Source organism: Astyanax mexicanus, chromosome 4 (genome assembly GCF_023375975.1).
Source record: "Astyanax mexicanus isolate ESR-SI-001 chromosome 4, AstMex3_surface, whole genome shotgun sequence".
Taxonomy (NCBI): Eukaryota; Metazoa; Chordata; class Actinopteri; order Characiformes; family Acestrorhamphidae; genus Astyanax; species Astyanax mexicanus.
Genome location: NC_064411.1, coordinates 20,175,621 through 20,190,438, shown reverse-complemented (window position 1 = coordinate 20,190,438; position 14,818 = coordinate 20,175,621). Strand labels below are relative to the sequence as shown.

Here is a 14,818-nt window from a genome sequence, read left to right as displayed (position 1 = left end):
GCTAAGGTGTTGCTATGGTATCCAGGGTGGTTGCTAAGGTGTTGCTAGGTGGTTGCTAGGGTGTTGCTAGGCGGTTGCTATGGTATCCAGGGTGGTTGCTAAGGTGTTGCTAGGTGGTTGCTAAGGTGTTGCTAGGTGGTTGCTATGGTGTTGCTATGGTATCCGGGGTGGTTGCTAAGGTGTTGCTAGGTGGTTGCTAAGGTGTTGCTATGGTATCCAGGGTGGTTGCTAAGGTGTTGCTAGGTGGTTGCTAGGTGGTTGCTAGGGTGTTGCTAGGTGGTTGCTAAGATGTTGATTTGGTATCCAGGGTGGTTGCTAAGGTATTGCTAGGTGGTTGCTAAGGTGTTGCTAGGTGGTTGCTAAGGTGTTGCTAGGTGGTTGCAAGGTGGTTGCTAAGGTGTTGCTAGGTGGTTGCTAGGATGTTGCTAGGTGGTTGCTAAGGTTTTGCTAGGTGGTTGCTAAGGTGTTGCTATGGTATCCAGGGTGGTTGCTAAGGTGTTGCTAGGTGGTTGCTAAGGTGTTGCTATGGTGTCTAGGGTGGTTGCTAAGGTGTTGCTAGGTGGTTGCTAAGATGTTGCTATGGTATCTGGTGTGGTTGCTAAGGTGTTGCTAGGTGTATCTAACTGGTTGCTAGGCAGTTGCTACCATTTCTAAAGTGGTTGCTAAGCAGTTGCTAGGCAGTTGCTAACGTTTTCCAGGTGGTTGCTAAGGTGTTGCTAGGTGGTTGCTAAGGTGTTGCTATGGTATCCTGGGTGGTTGCTAAGGTGTTGCTAGGTGGTTGCTAGGCAGTTGCTAAGGTGTTGCTATGGTATCCTGGGTGGTTGCTAAGGTGTTTCTAGGTGGTTGCTAAGGTGTTGCTAGGTGGTTGCTAAGGTGTTGCTATGGTATCCGGGGTGGTTGCTAAGGTGTTGCTAGGTGGTTGCTAGGCGGTTGCTTAAGTGTTGCTATGGTATCCGTGGTGGATGCTATGGTGTGGTTGCTAAGGTGTTGCTAGGTGGTTGCTAAGGTGTTGCTATGGTATCCAGGGTGGTTGCTAAGGTGTTGCTAGGTGGTTGCTAAGGTGTTGCTATGGTATCCTGGGTGGTTGCTAAGGTGTTTCTAGGTGGTTGCTAAGGTGTTGCTAGGTGGTTGCTAAGGTGTTGCTATGGTATCCAGGGTGGTTGCTAAGGTGTTGCTAGGTGGTTGCTAGGGTGTTGCTAGGTGGTTGCTAAGGTGTTGCTAGGTGGTTGCTAAGGTGTTGCTATGGTATCCAGGGTGGTTGCTAAGGTGTTGCTAGGTGGTTGCTAAGGTGTTGCTAGGTGGTTGCTAAGGTGTTGCTATGGTATCCGGGGTGGTTGCTAAGGTGTTGCTAGGTGGTTGCAAGGTGGTTGCTAAGGTGTTGCTAGGCGGTTGCTAAGGTGTTGCTATGGTGTCTAGGGTGGTTGCTAAGGTGTTGCTAGGTGGTTGCTAAGATGTTGCTATGGTATCTGGTGTGGTTGCTAAGGTGTTGCTAGGTGTATCTAACTGGTTGCTAGGCAGTTGCTACCATTTCTAAAGTGGTTGCTAAGCAGTTGCTAGGCAGTTGCTAACGTTTTCCAGGTGGTTGCTAAGGTGTTGCTATCTGGTTGCTAGGCAGTTGCTAACGTATTACACATGGTTGCTAAGTGGTTGCTAGGCAGTTGCTAATGTTTTCCAGGTGGTTGCTAAGGTGTATCTAACTGGTTCCTAGGCAGTAGTAGATAAAAAGAAAGAGTGTTAAATGTAGAAGTACAGAAAAAGGGAGAGCCTGAAATAGAGAAGTAGAGAGAAAATCAGCGTGAGAAGTAGAGAAAGAACACCCGAGAATGTGAGAAAAAGAGTGACAAGTAGAGAGAAATATTGAGCGAGAGAAAGAGAATTAGGGAAAAAGAGAGATCGAGAAATAAAGAAGTAGAGAAAGAAAAAGGATGTAGTAGAGAGATAGATAGAAAGAGAAAGCAAGACAGAAAAGTAGAGTGAAAGAGAAGTAGAGAGAAGAGCGAGAAATAAAGAGAGAGTAAGAGAGAAATAGAGAAATAGAAAAGTAGAAAGAAAGAGACATAGAAAAGTAGAGAGAGTGAGAAAGAGAGAGTGAGAAATAGAGAAGTAGAGAGAGAGTGAGAAATAGAGAAGTAGAGAGAGTGAGAAATAGAGACGTAGAGAGAGAGTGAGAAAGAGAGTGAGAAATAGAGAAGTAGAGAGAGAGTGAGAAATAGAGACGTAGAGAGAGAGTGAAAAAGAGTGAGAAATATAGAAGTAGAGAGAGTGAGAAATATAGAAGTAGAGAGAGAGAGTGAGAAATAGAGATGTAGAGAGAGAGTGAGAAATAGAGACGTAGAGAGAGAGTGAGAAAGAGTGAGAAATAGAGAAGTAGAGAGAGTGAGAAATAGAGACGTAGAAAAGAGTGAGAAAGAGAGAGTGAGAAATAGAGAAGTAGAGAGAGAGTGAGAAATAGAGACGTAGAGAGAGAGTGAGAAATAGAGAAGTAGAGAGCAAAAGAGAGAGTGAGAAGTAGAGAGCAAAAGAGAGAGTGAGACAGAGAAGTAGAGAGCAAACGAGAGAGTGAGAAGTAGAGAAGTAGAGAGCAAAAGAAAGAGTGAGAAATAGAGAAGTAGAGAGAGAGTGGGAAAGATAGAGTGAGAATTAGAGAAGTAGAGAGAGAGTGAGAAAGAGAGAGTGAGATAGAGAAGTAGAGAGAGAGTGAGAAATAGAGACGTAGAGAGAGTGAGAAAGAGAGAGTGAGATAGAGAAGTAGAGAGAGAGTGAGAAATAGAGTGAGAAATAGAGACGTAGAGAGAGAGTGAGAAAGAGAGTGAGAAATAGAGGAGTAGAGAGCAAAAGAGAGTGAGAAATAGAGAAGTAGAGAGCAAAAGAGAGAGTGAGAAGTAGAGAAGTAGAGAGCAAAAGAAAGAGTGAGAAATATAGAAATAGAGAGAGAGTGGGAAAGAGAGTGAGAATTAGAGAAGTAGAGAGCGAAAGAGAGAGTGAGAAAGAGAGAGTGGTTGCTAAGCAGTTAATAGGTGGTTGCTAAACCCTGGCTGGGGTGCCGGGGTGTCCAAACTTTTGACTGATAGCTGCTCCATACAGCAGCTCCTCCATACACTCACAGTACTGGAGGAGCAGGGGAGAGAAGGGGTTCCGTGCGCAGAGCTGCTCGTGTGCGAGATGGAACTCTGGGCCCCCCATTCATTTCTATGGGAAAACTTCGTACGAAAATTGTACGAAAACCGTACGTCGTATCGCTTCGCAACCTGCTATTAATTTAAAGATCTCGGTAAGATCTATAAGCTCGCCAAATTTGGTCTTCGTATCTCAAAAATTGTGGCGGTTACGGACGTTTAAAATTTCGCCCCATTCATTCCTATGGGGAAAAAATGCGTACGTTTACGAAGTTTTTACGAAAACCGTACGATAAATCGCTCCAAAAAGCACAAGCACGCTAAGTTGGCATAGGTCCTACGATCCGTGAAAGTTTCGTGATTCTACGTTGAAAGCTCTAGGAGGAGTAGCGTACAGAAAAAAAGGCGTAAGAATAATAATAATAACTAGAAAAGGAAAGTTCGATAACGAACTTTAAGTTGGCTTGGAAAAGTACGTTAAATAGTTAAATAACGTTGAATAGTTAAAATGGTTGCTAAGATATTTCTGTCTAAAGCGTGTGAAGAGTCGTTGCTATGCTGTTGACTTTCGGCTAAATGTTGAAGTCCAAAAAGTTTTGGCTAACATGGTGAAAAGCTTATAATTATCTTATAAAGTAAAGTGTTGCTAAGTGGTTGCTAGGTAGTTGCTAGACAGTTGCTAATGTAGTCCACATCGTTGCTTAGTGCTTGCTAATTGGTTGCTAGGCAGTTGCGAACATATTCCAGGTGGTTGCTAAGCTGTTGCTAACTTGTTGCTAGGCAATTCCTAACGTATTCCAAATGGTTTTTAAGTGGTTATTAGGCAGTTTCTAATATTTTCCAGGTGGTTGCTAACTGGTTGCTATGGTATCTGGGGTGGTTGCTAAGGTGTTGCTAGGTGGTTGCTAAGGTGTTGCTATGGTATCTGGGGTGGTTGCTAAGGTGTTGCTAGGTGGTTGCTAGAGGGTTGCTAGATGGTTGCTAAGGTGTTGCTATGGGATCCGGGGTGGTTGCTAAGGTGTTGCTATGGTATCCGGGTTGGTTGCTAAGGTGTTGCTAGGTGGTTGCTAAGGTGTTGCTATGGTATCCAGGGTGGTTGCTAAGGTGTTGCTAGGTGGTTGCTAGGGTGTTGCTAGGCGGTTGCTATGGTATCCAGGGTGGTTGCTAAGGTGTTGCTAGGTGGTTGCTAAGGTGTTGCTAGGTGGTTGCTATGGTGTTGCTATGGTATCCGGGGTGGTTGCTAAGGTGTTGCTAGGTGGTTGCTAAGGTGTTGCTATGGTATCCAGGGTGGTTGCTAAGGTGTTGCTAGGTGGTTGCTAGGTGGTTGCTAGGGTGTTGCTAGGTGGTTGCTAAGGTGTTGATTTGGTATCCAGGGTGGTTGCTAAGGTATTGCTAGGTGGTTGCTAAGGTGTTGCTAGGTGGTTGCTAAGGTGTTGCTATGGTATCCGGGGTGGTTGCTAAGGTGTTGCTAGGTGGTTGCAAGGTGGTTGCTAAGGTGTTGCTAGGTGGTTGCTAGGGTGTTGCTAGGTGGTTGCTAAGGTTTTGCTAGGTGGTTGCTAAGGTGTTGCTATGGTATCCAGGGTGGTTGCTAAGGTGTTGCTAGGTGGTTGCTAAGGTGTTGCTAGGTGGTTGCTAAGGTGTTGCTATGGTATCTGGGGTGGTTGCTAAGGTGTTGCTAGGTGGTTGCTAGAGGGTTGCTAGATGGTTGCTAAGGTGTTGCTATGGGATCCGGGGTGGTTGCTAAGGTGTTGCTATGGTATCCGGGTTGGTTGCTAAGGTGTTGCTAGGTGGTTGCTAAGGTGTTGCTATGGTATCCAGGGTGGTTGCTAAGGTGTTGCTAGGTGGTTGCTAGGGTGTTGCTAGGCGGTTGCTATGGTATCCAGGGTGGTTGCTAAGGTGTTGCTACGTGGTTGCTAAGGTGTTGCTAGGTGGTTGCTATGGTGTTGCTATGGTATCCGGGGTGGTTGCTAAGGTGTTGCTAGGTGGTTGCTAAGGTGTTGCTATGGTATCCAGGGTGGTTGCTAAGGTGTTGCTAGGTGGTTGCTAGGTGGTTGCTAGGGTGTTGCTAGGTGGTTGCTAAGGTGTTGATTTGGTACCCAGGGTGGTTGCTAAGGTATTGCTAGGTGGTTGCTAAGGTGTTGCTAGGTGGTTGCTAAGGTGTTGCTATGGTATCCGGGGTGGTTGCTAAGGTGTTGCTAGGTGGTTGCAAGGTGGTTGCTAAGGTGTTGCTAGGTGGTTGCTAGGGTGTTGCTAGGTGGTTGCTAAGGTTTTGCTAGGTGGTTGCTAAGGTGTTGCTATGGTATCCAGGGTGGTTGCTAAGGTGTTGCTAGGTGGTTGCTAAGGTGTTGCTAGGTGGTTGCTAAGGCTATTAATTTAAAGATCTCGGTAAGATCTATAAGCTCGCCAAATTTGGTCTTCGTATCTCAAAAATTGTGGCGGTTACGGACGTTTAAAATTTCGCCCCATTCATTCCTATGGGGAAAAAATGCGTACGTTTACGAAGTTTTTACGAAAACCGTACGATAAATCGCTCCAAAAAGCACAAGCACGCTAAGTTGGCATAGGTCCTACGATCCGTGAAAGTTTCGTGATTCTACGTTGAAAGCTCTAGGAGGAGTAGCGTACAGAAAAAAAGGCGTAAGAATAATAATAATAACTAGAAAAGGAAAGTTCGATAACGAACTTTAAGTTGGCTTGGAAAAGTACGTTAAATAGTTAAATAACGTTGAATAGTTAAAATGGTTGCTAAGATATTTCTGTCTAAAGCGTGTGAAGAGTCGTTGCTATGCTGTTGACTTTCGGCTAAATGTTGAAGTCCAAAAAGTTTTGGCTAACATGGTGAAAAGCTTATAATTATCTTATAAAGTAAAGTGTTGCTAAGTGGTTGCTAGGTAGTTGCTAGACAGTTGCTAATGTAGTCCACATCGTTGCTTAGTGCTTGCTAATTGGTTGCTAGGCAGTTGCGAACATATTCCAGGTGGTTGCTAAGCTGTTGCTAACTTGTTGCTAGGCAATTCCTAACGTATTCCAAATGGTTTTTAAGTGGTTATTAGGCAGTTTCTAATATTTTCCAGGTGGTTGCTAACTGGTTGCTATGGTATCTGGGGTGGTTGCTAAGGTGTTGCTAGGTGGTTGCTAAGGTGTTGCTATGGTATCTGGGGTGGTTGCTAAGGTGTTGCTAGGTGGTTGCTAGAGGGTTGCTAGATGGTTGCTAAGGTGTTGCTATGGGATCCGGGGTGGTTGCTAAGGTGTTGCTATGGTATCCGGGTTGGTTGCTAAGGTGTTGCTAGGTGGTTGCTAAGGTGTTGCTATGGTATCCAGGGTGGTTGCTAAGGTGTTGCTAGGTGGTTGCTAGGGTGTTGCTAGGCGGTTGCTATGGTATCCAGGGTGGTTGCTAAGGTGTTGCTAGGTGGTTGCTAAGGTGTTGCTAGGTGGTTGCTATGGTGTTGCTATGGTATCCGGGGTGGTTGCTAAGGTGTTGCTAGGTGGTTGCTAAGGTGTTGCTATGGTATCCAGGGTGGTTGCTAAGGTGTTGCTAGGTGGTTGCTAGGTGGTTGCTAGGGTGTTGCTAGGTGGTTGCTAAGGTGTTGATTTGGTATCCAGGGTGGTTGCTAAGGTATTGCTAGGTGGTTGCTAAGGTGTTGCTAGGTGGTTGCTAAGGTGTTGCTATGGTATCCGGGGTGGTTGCTAAGGTGTTGCTAGGTGGTTGCAAGGTGGTTGCTAAGGTGTTGCTAGGTGGTTGCTAGGGTGTTGCTAGGTGGTTGCTAAGGTTTTGCTAGGTGGTTGCTAAGGTGTTGCTATGGTATCCAGGGTGGTTGCTAAGGTGTTGCTAGGTGGTTGCTAAGGTGTTGCTAGGTGGTTGCTAAGGTGTTGCTATGGTATCTGGGGTGGTTGCTAAGGTGTTGCTAGGTGGTTGCTAGAGGGTTGCTAGATGGTTGCTAAGGTGTTGCTATGGGATCCGGGGTGGTTGCTAAGGTGTTGCTATGGTATCCGGGTTGGTTGCTAAGGTGTTGCTAGGTGGTTGCTAAGGTGTTGCTATGGTATCCAGGGTGGTTGCTAAGGTGTTGCTAGGTGGTTGCTAGGGTGTTGCTAGGCGGTTGCTATGGTATCCAGGGTGGTTGCTAAGGTGTTGCTACGTGGTTGCTAAGGTGTTGCTAGGTGGTTGCTATGGTGTTGCTATGGTATCCGGGGTGGTTGCTAAGGTGTTGCTAGGTGGTTGCTAAGGTGTTGCTATGGTATCCAGGGTGGTTGCTAAGGTGTTGCTAGGTGGTTGCTAGGTGGTTGCTAGGGTGTTGCTAGGTGGTTGCTAAGGTGTTGATTTGGTACCCAGGGTGGTTGCTAAGGTATTGCTAGGTGGTTGCTAAGGTGTTGCTAGGTGGTTGCTAAGGTGTTGCTATGGTATCCGGGGTGGTTGCTAAGGTGTTGCTAGGTGGTTGCAAGGTGGTTGCTAAGGTGTTGCTAGGTGGTTGCTAGGGTGTTGCTAGGTGGTTGCTAAGGTTTTGCTAGGTGGTTGCTAAGGTGTTGCTATGGTATCCAGGGTGGTTGCTAAGGTGTTGCTAGGTGGTTGCTAAGGTGTTGCTAGGTGGTTGCTAAGGTGTTGCTAGGCGGTTGCTAAGGTGTTGCTATGGTGTCTTGGGTGGTTGCTAAGGTGTTGCTAGGTGGTTGCTAAGATGTTGCTATGGTATCTGGGGTGGTTGCTAAGGTGTTGCTAGGTGGTTGCTAAGGTGTTGCTATGGTATCCAGGGTGGTTGCTAAGGTGTTGCTAGGTGGTTGCTAGGTGGTTGCTAGGGTGTTGCTAGGTGGTTGCTAAGGTGTTGATTTGGTATCCAGGGTGGTTGCTAAGGTATTGCTAGGTGGTTGCTAAGGTGTTGCTAGGTGGTTGCTAAGGTGTTGCTATGGTATCCGGGGTGGTTGCTAAGGTGTTGCTAGGTGGTTGCAAGGTGGTTGCTAAGGTGTTGCTAGGTGGTTGCTAGGGTGTTGCTAGGTGGTTGCTAAGGTTTTGCTAGGTGGTTGCTAAGGTGTTGCTATGGTATCCAGGGTGGTTGCTAAGGTGTTGCTAGGTGGTTGCTAAGGTGTTGCTATGGTATCCGGGGTGGTTGCTAAGGTGTTGCTAGGTGGTTGCTAAGGTGTTGCTAGGCGGTTGCTAAGGTGTTGCTATGGTGTCTTGGGTGGTTGCTAAGGTGTTGCTAGGTGGTTGCTAAGATGTTGCTATGGTATCTGGGGTGGTTGCTAAGGTGTTGCTAGGTGTATCTAACTGGTCGCTAGGCAGTTGCTACCATTTCTAAAGTGGTTGCTAAGCAGTTGCTAGGCAGTTGCTAACGTTTTCCAGGTGGTTGCTAAGGTGTTGCTATCTGGTTGCTAGGCAGTTGCTAATGTATTACACATGGTTGCTAAGTGGTTGCTAGGCAGTTGCTAATGTTTTCCAGGTGGTTGCTAAGGTGTATCTAACTGGTTGCTAGGCAGTAGTAGATAAAAAGAAAGAGTGTTAAATGTAGAAGTACAGAAAAAGGGAGAGCCTGAAATAGAGAAGTAGAGAGAAAATCAGCGTGAGAAGTAGATAAAGAACACCCGAGAATGTGAGAAAAAGAGTGACAAGTAGAGAGAAATAATGAGCGAGAGAAAGAGAATTAGGGAAAAAGAGAGATCGAGAAATAAAGAAGTAGAGAAAGAAAGAGGATGTAGTAGAGAGATAGATAGAAAGAGAAAGCAAGACAGAAAAGTAGAGTGAAAGAGAAGTAGAGAGAAGAGCGAGAAATAAAGAGAGAGTAAGAGAGAAATAGAGAAATAGAAAAGTAGAAAGAAAGAGACATAGAAAAGTAGAGAGAGTGAGAAAGAGAGAGTGAGAAATAGAGAAGTAGAGAGAGAGTGAGAAAGAGAGAGTGAGAAATAGAGAAGAAGAGAGCAAAAGAGAGTGAGAAATAGAGAAGCAGAGAGAGAGTGAGAAATAGAGAAGTAGAGAGAGAGTGAGAAAGAGAGAGTGAGAAATAGAGAAGTAGAGAGAGTGAGAAATAGAGACGTAGAGAGAGAGTGAGAAAGAGAGTGAGAAATAGAGAAGTAGAGAGAGAGTGAGAAATAGAGACGTAGAGAGAGAGTGAAAAAGAGAGTGAGAAATATAGAAGTAGAGAGAGTGAGAAATATAGAAGTAGAGAGAGAGAGTGAGAAATAGAGACGTAGAGAGAGAGTGAGAAAGAGAGAGTGAGATAGAGAAGTAGAGAGAGAGTGAGAAATAGAGTGAGAAATAGACGTAGAGAGAGAGTGAGAAAGAGAGTGAGAAATAGAGACGTAGAGAGAGAGTGAGAAATAGAGACGTAGAGAGAGAGTGAGAAAGAGAGTGAGAAATAGAGGAGTAGAGAGCAAAAGAGAGTGAGAAATAGAGAAGTAGAGAGCAAAAGAGAGAGTGAGAAGTAGAGAAGTAGAGAGCAAAAGAAAGAGTGAGAAATATAGAAATAGAGAGAGAGTGGGAAAGAGAGTGAGAATTAGAGAAGTAGAGAGCGAAAGAGAGAGTGAGAAAGAGAGAGTGGTTGCAAAGCCCTGGCTGGGGTGCCGGGGTGTCCAAACTTTTGACTGATAGCTGCTCCATACAGCAGCTCCTCCATACACTCACAGTACTGGAGGAGCAGGGGAGAGAAGGGGTTCCGTGCGCAGAGCTGCTCGTGTGCGAGATGGAACTCTGGCCCCCCCATTCATTTCTATGGGAAAACTTCGTACGAAAATTGTACGAAAACCGTACGTCGTATCGCTTCGCAACCTGCTATTAATTTAAAGATCTCGGTAAGATCTATAAGCTCGCCAAATTTGGTCTTCGTATCTCAAAAATTGTGGCGGTTACGGACGTTTAAAATTTCGCCCCATTCATTCCTATGGGGAAAAAATGCGTACGTTTACGAAGTTTTTACGAAAACCGTACGATAAATCGCTCCAAAAAGCACAAGCACGCTAAGTTGGCATAGGTCCTACGATCCGTGAAAGTTTCGTGATTCTACGTTGAAAGCTCTAGGAGGAGTAGCGTACAGAAAAAAAGGCGTAAGAATAATAATAATAACTAGAAAAGGCAAAGTTCGTGAACGAACTTTAAGTTGGCTTGGAAAAGTACGCTAATAACGTTGAAAAGTTAAAATGGTTGCTAAGTGGTTGCTAGGTAGTTGTGATCATTACTAAAGTGGTTGGTAAGCGTTTGCTAGGCAGTTGCTAACGTTTTCCAGGTGGTTGCTTAGGTGTTGCTAAGCAGTTGCTAGGCAGTTGCTAACGTATTCCACACGGTTGCTAAGCAGTTGCTAACGTTTTCCAAGTGGTGGCTAAAGTATAGCTAACTGGTTGCTAGGCAGTTGCTATCATTTCTAAAGTGGTTGCTAAGCAGTTGCTAGGCAGTTGCTAACATATTCCACATGGTTGCTAACATTTTCCAGGTGGCTGATAAGATGTTGTTAAGTGGTTGCTAGGCAGTTGCTATAATTTCTAAAGTGGTTGCTAGGCAGTTGCTAACGTTTTCCTAGTGGTTGCTAAGGTGTTGCTAAGTGGTTGCTAGGCAGTTGCTATCATTACTAAAGTGGTTTCTAAGTGGTTGCTAGGCAGTTGCTAACGTTTTCCTAGTGGTTGCTAAGGTGTTGCTAAGTGGTTGCTAGGCAGTTGCTATCGGTTCTAAAGTGGTTGCTAAGCAGTTGCTAGGCAGTTGCTAACATATTCCACATGGTTGCTAAGTGGTTGCTAGGCAGTTGCTAACATTTTCCAGGTGGTTGCTAAGATGTTGTTAAGTGGTTGCTAGGCAGTTGCTATAATTTCTAAAGTGGTTGCTAGGCAGTTTCTAACGTTTCCCTAGTGGTTGCTAAGGTGTTGCTAAGTGGTTGCTAGGCAGTTGCTATCATTACTAATGTGGTTGCTAAGCAGTTGCTAACGTTTTCCTAGTGGTTGCTAAGGTGTTGCTAAGTGGTTGCTAGGCAGTTGCTATCATTACTAAAGTGGTTGCTAAGTGGTTGCAAGGCAGTTACTAACGTTTTCCTAGTGGTTGCCAAGGTGTTGCTAAGTGGTTGCTAGGCAGTTGCTAACATTTTCCTGGTGGTTGCTAAGGTGTTGCTAAGTGGTTGCTAGGCAGTTGCTATCATTTCTAAAGTGGTTGCTAAGCAGTTGCTAGGCAGTTGCTAACGTATTCCACACTGTTGCTAAGCAGTTGCTAACATTTTCCTGGTGGTTGCTAAGGTGTTGCTAAGTGGTTGCTAGGCAGTTGCTATCATTTCTAAAGTGTTTGCTAAGTGGTTGCTAGGCAGTTGCTAACGTTTTCCAAGTGGTTGCTAAGGTGTGGCTAACTGGTTGCTAGGCAGTTGCTATAATTTCTAAAGTGGTTGCTAGGCAGTTGCTAACGTTTTCCTAGTGGTTGCTAAGGTGTTGCTAAGTGGTTGCTAGGCAGTTGCTATCATTACTAAAGTGGTTGCTAAGTGGTTGCTAGGCAGTTGCTAACGTTTTCCTAGTGGTTGCTAAGGTGTTGCTAAGTGGTTGCTAGGCAGTTGCTATCGGTTCTAAAGTGGTTGCTAAGCAGTTGCTAGGCAGTTGCTAACATACTCCACATGGTTGCTAAGTGGTTGCTAGGCAGTTGCTAACATTTTCCAGGTGGTTGCTAAGATGTTGTTAAGTGGTTGCTAGGCAGTTGCTATAATTTCTAAAGTGGTTGCTAGGCAGTTTCTAACGTTTCCCTAGTGGTTGCTAAGGTGTTGCTAAGTGGTTGCTAGGCAGTTGCTATCTTTACTAAAGTGGTTGCTAAGTGGTTGCAAGGCAGTTACTAACGTTTTCCTAGTGGTTGCTAAGGTGTTGCTAAGTGGTTGCTAGGCAGTTGCTAACGTTTTCCTAGTGGTTGCTAAGGTGTTGCTAAGTGGTTGCTAGGCAGTTGCTATCATTTCTAAAGTGGTTGCTAAGTGGTTGCTAGACAGTTGCTAACGTTTTCCAAGTGGTTGCTAAGGTGTAGCTAACTGGTTGCTAGGCAGTTGCTATCATTTCTAAAATGGTTACTAAGTGGTTGCTAGGCAGTTTCTAACGTTTTCCAAGTGGTTGCTAAGGTGTAGCTAACTGGTTGCTAGGCAGTTGCTATAATTTCTAAAGTGGTTGCTAGGCAGTTGCTAACGTTTTCCTAGTGGTTGCTAAGGTGTTGCTAAGTGGTTGCTAGGCAGTTGCTATCATTACTAAAGTGGTTGCTAAGTGGTTGCTAGGCAGTTGCTAACGTTTTCCTAGTGGTTGCTAAGGTGTTGCTAAGTGGTTGCTAGGCAGTTGCTATCGGTTCTAAAGTGGTTGCTAAGCAGTTGCTAGGCAGTTGCTAACATATTCCACATGGTTGCTAAGTGGTTGCTAGGCAGTTGCTAACATTTTCCAGGTGGTTGCTAAGATGTTGTTAAGTGGTTGCTAGGCAGTTGCTATAATTTCTAAAGTGGTTGCTAGGCAGTTTCTAACGTTTCCCTAGTGGTTGCTAAGGTGTTGCTAAGTGGTTGCTAGGCAGTTGCTATCATTAATAAAGTGGTTGCTAAGTGGTTGCAAGGCAGTTACTAACGTTTTCCTAGTGGTTGCTAAGGTGTTGCTAAGTGGTTGCTAGGCAGTTGCTAACGTTTTCCTAGTGGTTGCTAAGTTGTTGCTAAGTGGTTGCTAGGCAGTTGCTATCATTTCTAAAGTGGTTGCTACGTGGTTGCTAGGCAGTTGCTAACGTTTTCCAGGTGGTTGCTAAGGTGTAGCTAACTGGTTGCTAGGCAGTTGCTATCATTTCTAAAGTGGTTGCTAAGTGGTTGCTAGGCAGTTGCTAACGTTTTCCAAGTGGTTGCTAAGGTGTAGCTAACTGGTTGCTAGGCAGTTGCTATCATTTTTAAAGTAGTTGCTAGGCAGTTGCCAACACATTCCACATAGTTGCTAAGTGGTTGCTAGACAGTTTGCTATCATTTCTAAAGTGGTTGCTAAGCGGTTGCTAGGCAGTTGCTAACCTTTTCCAGGTGGTTGCTAAGGTGTAGCTAACTGGTTGCTAGGCAGTTGCTAACGTATTCCACATGGTTGCTAAGTAGTTGCTAAGTGGTTGCTAGGCAGTTGCTAACGTTTTCCAGGTGGTTGCTAAGGTGTTGCTAACTGGTTGCTAGGCAGTTGCAATCATTTCTAAAGTGGTTGCTAAATGGTTGCTAGGCAGTTGCTAACATTTTCCAGGTGGTTGCTAAGGTGTAGCTAACTGGTTGCTAGGCAGCTGCTATTATTTTTAAAGTAGTTGCTAGGCAGTTGCTAACGTATTCCACATGGTTGCTAAGTGGTTGCTAGACAGTTGCTATCATTTCTAAAGTTGTTGCTAAGGGGTTGCTAGGCAGTTGCTAACGTTTTCCGGGTGGTTGCTAAGGCAGTTGCTAAGGCAGCAGCTAACTGGTTGCTAGGCAGTTGCTATCAATTTAAGGTAGTTGCTAGGCAGTTGCCAACATATTCCACATGGTTGCTAAGTGGTTGCTAGACAGTTGCTGTCATTTCTAAAGTGGTTGCTAAGCAGTTGCTAGGCAGTTGCTAACGTTTTCCAGGTGGTTGCTAACTGGTTGCTAGGCAGTTGCTAATTTATTCCACATGGTTGCTACGTGGTTGCTAGGCAGTTTCTAATATTTTCCAGGTGGTTGCTAAGGTGTTGCAAGGCAGTTGCCATCATTTCTAAAGTGGTTGCTAAGTGGTTGCTAGGCAGTGGCTAAAGTTTTCCAGGTGGTTGCTAAGGTGGTTGCTAAGCAGTTAATAGGTGGTTGCAAAGCCCTGACTGGGGTGCCGGGGTGTCCAAACTTTTGACTGATAGCTGCTTCATACAGCAGCTCCTCCATACACTCACAGTACTGGAGGAGCAGGGGAGAGAAGGGGTTCCGTGCGCAGAGCTGCTTGTGTGCGAGATGGAACTCTGGGCCCCCCATTCATTTCTATGGGGCAACTTCGTACGACATTTGTACGAAATCCGTACGACATATCGTTTCGTAAAGCATATTTTCGGAAAGAACTCACTAAGTTCTATAGACCATCCGAATTTCGTCTTCGTATCTCAAAAATTGTGACGCTCACAGCCATTCAAAATTCTTCTAGTTCATTGTCTATGGAAAAAAGGGCGTACGTTTACGAAGTTTTTACGAAAATCGTACGATGTATCGCTCCAAAAAGCACAAGCACACCCCGCGGCTATAAGTTCTACCATCGTGTGAAGTTTCGTGGTTCTAGCTCGAAAGCTCTAGGAGGAGTAGTTGTTTATAAAACGTGGCGAGAATAATAATAATAATAACTAGAAAAGGCAAAGTTCGTGAACGAACTTTAAGTTGGCTTGGAAAAGAGCGCTAATAACGTTGAAAAGTTAAAATGGTTGTTAAGCTGTTTCTGTCTGAAGAGTGTGAAGAGTCGTTGCTATGCTGTTAACTTTTGGCTAAAAGCTAAATACCAAAAACGCTGTAATCTAAAAACGTTTGGTTAAACGCTTAAGTCTAAAAATATTTGGTTAAACGCTGAAATCTAAAAACCTTTGGTTAATTGCTTATATCTAGAAATGTTTGGTAAAATGCTGAAATCCAAAAACGTTTGGTTAAACACTGAAATCTTAAAACGTTTGTTTAACAGCTGAAATCTAAAAACTTTTGGTTAAACGCTGAAATCTTAAAACGTTTGTTTTTATGTTGAAATCTTAAAACGTTTGTTTTTATGTTGAAATCTAGAAACTTTTGTTTAACAGCTGAAATCTA

At 44.6% G+C, this 14,818-nt stretch overlaps 1 protein-coding gene and 2 long non-coding RNA genes across 12 annotated transcripts in view; 2 read left to right on the top strand and 1 right to left on the bottom strand.

Annotated features, from left to right (window-relative positions):
- Positions 1–10,534, top strand: part of LOC125801571 (uncharacterized) — a 34,764-nt gene extending 24,230 nt beyond the window's left edge. For all 6 annotated transcript variants that reach the window (XR_007438742.1, XR_007438744.1, XR_007438745.1 and 3 more), the window contains one exon: positions 8,947–10,534. This is a non-coding gene — a long non-coding RNA (uncharacterized LOC125801571). The remainder of the gene's footprint in view (positions 1–8,946) is intronic.
- Positions 1–14,818, bottom strand: part of LOC125801496 (zinc finger protein 239-like) — a 132,661-nt gene that overhangs the window by 109,934 nt on the left and 7,909 nt on the right. The window lies entirely within an intron of this gene.
- LOC125801575 (uncharacterized) lies at positions 432–8,820 on the top strand. Of its 3 annotated transcripts, none has more exons than XR_007438754.1 (2): positions 432–559; positions 7,775–8,820. It is a non-coding gene; the product is annotated as an uncharacterized LOC125801575 (long non-coding RNA). The 3 variants fall into 3 exon arrangements; XR_007438755.1 differs by having other exon boundaries at positions 432–1,439; positions 8,307–8,820; XR_007438753.1 differs by having other exon boundaries at positions 432–1,439.